The sequence below is a fragment of the Myotis brandtii genome, unplaced genomic scaffold, assembly GCF_000412655.1.
Source record: "Myotis brandtii unplaced genomic scaffold, ASM41265v1 scaffold46, whole genome shotgun sequence".
Classification (NCBI taxonomy): domain Eukaryota; kingdom Metazoa; phylum Chordata; class Mammalia; order Chiroptera; family Vespertilionidae; genus Myotis; species Myotis brandtii.
In genome coordinates, this window is record NW_005367587.1 from 6,935,165 (window position 1) to 6,938,698 (window position 3,534).

Here is a 3,534-nt window from a genome sequence, read left to right on the forward strand (position 1 = left end):
GCATCAGGCCAAGGCTAGGTGCCAGGTGGAGCTGTGGGGGCGCGAGCTGGGGCTGCAAGGCTGGAGGGCACGAGCTGGGGCCTGATTCCTGTAGGCCACCCCAAGGGACCCCACCCATGCACGAATTAATGCACCAGGCCTCTAGTGTGCATATAAGTTCTTTGGTTAATCTCTTTCTGCCCCCCTCTGCCCTTCCTTCTGAGATCTGTCAGTCTCTTCCATGCTTCCATGTCTCTGGACTTGTTTTGTTTGTTATTTTGTTCGTTAGATTCCACATGTAAGTAAGATCATGTGATTTTTGAGGTCTTGAACATCTTTCGTTAGATTTCCTCCAGGTATTTTTTTATGCTATTATTATTTTTTTAAATCCCCCTTTCTATTTGCTTTTGCTGAATTTATATACAATTTATTTTTGTGTGTTGATTTTATATTTATATGCCTGTTAAACACGTTTTCTTTTATTTCGATATTTGCCTTTTCTCTCTGAATATATTAGTATATCATTTTAGAGCATCAGTCTCCTTTCTATAGATGACTATAAAATGTCACTCTGATGTCAAGCAATGAGGACATAAATGTTTTTACTCTTATCACAGATATTTTAGAATTTTCCATTGTTATTATCTTTTTTCTTGTCTCTGAAGAGTTTGTGCTCAAATCTATTTCTTTTTGTCCTAATATCTGTTTTCAACTTAGCAAAAATGATAGGGTGTAAGAGGCATATTGATCTCATAGGGCTCTAGAATAGGCCTTGGAAGGCTGGAATTCTGATCCTTGCTCTGTCCCTTCTGAGCTCTTCTGTAACATTCTTCAGGTTAGACTAGGAGAGGGAATTCAAACCAGGTTCTCTAAATCTCTGTCATAAAAATTATTAAAAGTTCTTGTTAAAAACATGGGTTCTCAAAGTCGAAAGTATCACACTCCCTGACTTCAAACTATACTCCAAATCTATAGTAATCAAAACAGTATGGTATTGGCAGAAAAACAGGTACACAGAGTAATGGAATAGAACTGAGACCTCAGAAATAAACTCACACATATATGACAACTAATTTTCAACAAAGGGGCCAAGAATATACAAGGGAGAAATGAAAATCTCTTCAATAAATGGGAAAACTGGGAAGCTACTTGCAAATGAATGAAACTAGACTGCCATCTGACACCATACACAACAATTAACTCAAAGTGAATTAAAGACTTGAATATGACACCTGAAACAATAAAATGCATAAAAGAAAACATAGGCACTAAATTTACAGACTTTTAAAGGGTTTTTTGTGATATTGACCCTAAAGGTAAAGGAAGTAAAAGCAAAAAATAAGTGAATGCGACTGCATCAAACTAAAGTGCTTCTGCACAGAAAAAGAAACCATCAACGAAACAAAAAGGTAACCAACCTAATTGGGAGAAAATCTTTGCTAATGATACCTCAATAAGGGGCTAATATCCAAAATATATAAAGAACTCATACAACTCAAACACATACAGAAAAAAAATTACAAAAATGGACAGAGAACCTGAATAGACACTTTTCTCAAGAAGATATATAGATGGCCAACACACATATGAAAAAATGCTCAATGTCACCAATTATATTAGGGAAATGAACATCAAAACCACACTGAGATATGAACTCACTTGTTAGAATGACCATTATCAATAAGTCAAAAAATAACAAGTGTTGGAGAGGAAAAAATGGAATTCTAGTACATTGCTGGCGAGAATGTAAATCGGTGAAGCCACTATGAAAAACAGTATGGATGTCCCTCAAAAAATTAAGAACAGAGCTACGATACGACCCACAAATCCCACTTCTGGGTATCTGCCTGAAAAAAAAATTGAAAACACTCATAAAGATATATGTCCCCAGTGTTCATTGCAGCATTATTTACAATAGCCAAAATGTGGAGACAATCTAAGTGTCCTTAGATGGATGATTGGATACAGACGATTACATATAGACAATGGAATACTACTCAGTCATGTAAAAGATGAAATATTGCCATATGTGACAACATGGATGGATCTTGAGATTATTATGGTAAATGAAAAAAGCAGAAAAGAACTGTATGATTTCACTAATATGTGGGATATAACACAAAAAGCAATAAATGAACCAATAAAACAAAACAAAAAACTCATAGGTACAGACAACAGAATCGTGGTTGCCAGAGGGAAAAGGGAACTGGGGAGGTCAACTATAAGATGACAGGAGACTAGACTTTCGATGATGAAAACACAATAGGTTACACAGATATTATATTACAAAGTTGTACATCTGAAATTTATATAATGTTATTAACCAATGTTAATCTGATAAATTTAATTTAAAAAACAGATTCTTAGTTAAATTTTTAAGGGACCTGTATATTTTTGTTTGTTTGTGTATGTGTATACAAATATTTATACACACACACACACACACACACACACACACACACACACACACACACAAAGTGTCCCCTCGGGAGTTTGACCGGGAGACCAGGAGTTCAATCGCTCGCTATGATGTGCGTTGACTACCACAGGGCAACATGGAATAAAGGAAGGCCGGCAGCTGGGGAAGGAAGGCCCCGGCCAGTAGCTGGAAGGCCCCTATCAGCCCTAATCACCAGCCAGGCCTAGGGATCCTATCCATGCATGAATTTCATGCACCAGGCCTCTAGTCTAATCTAATAAATGAGAAACATGCAAATTGACCGCACCTCTGCTATGCCCAAGCCACGCTCACCAGCCAATCAGAGCAACTATATGCAAATTAACCCAACCAAGATGGCAGCCGGCAGCCACGGAGCTGGAGCAAGCAGGAGGCTTGGTTGCCCCAATGATGGAGGAAGCCAAGCTTCCCGCCTGCCCTGGCCAGCTGTGGCCTCCGCTCAAGGCAACAAAGTTTCAATTATAGAAGATAAATCCCAGAAACCTGCTTCCACCCAGCCTCCACTGGGAGCTTGGGTTGCTGGGGGCCCATGGCCAGCCTGCAAACAGCCATCAGCCCCTCACCCAGGCTGGCCACACCCTCATGGGGTGAGGGTCCCCGCTGGGGGGCTTGACCAGCCTGCAAACAGCCATCAGCCCCTCACCCAGGCTGGCCACACCCTCATGGGGTGAGGGTCCCCGCTGGGGGGCTTGACCAGCCTGCAAACAGCCATCAGCCCCTCACCCAGGCTGGCCAGGCACCCCAGCAGGGACCCCCACCCTGAAGGGGCTGTGGCTAGCCTGCAAACAGCTATCAGCCATTCACTCAGGCTGGCCAGGCACCCAGCAGGACCCCCACCCTGATCTGGGACACCCTTCAGGGCAAACCAGCCGGCCCCTACCCATGCACCAGGCCTCTATCCTATATAATAAAAGGGTAATATGCAAATTGACCCTAACAGCAGAATGCCTGGGAATGACTGGTCACTATGACATACACTGACCACCAGGGGGCAGACGCTCAATGCAGGAGCTGCCCCCTGGTGGTCAGTGCACTCCCACAAGGGGAGCTCTGCTCAGCCACAAGCCAGGCTGACAGCTGCCAGTACAGCGGTGGTG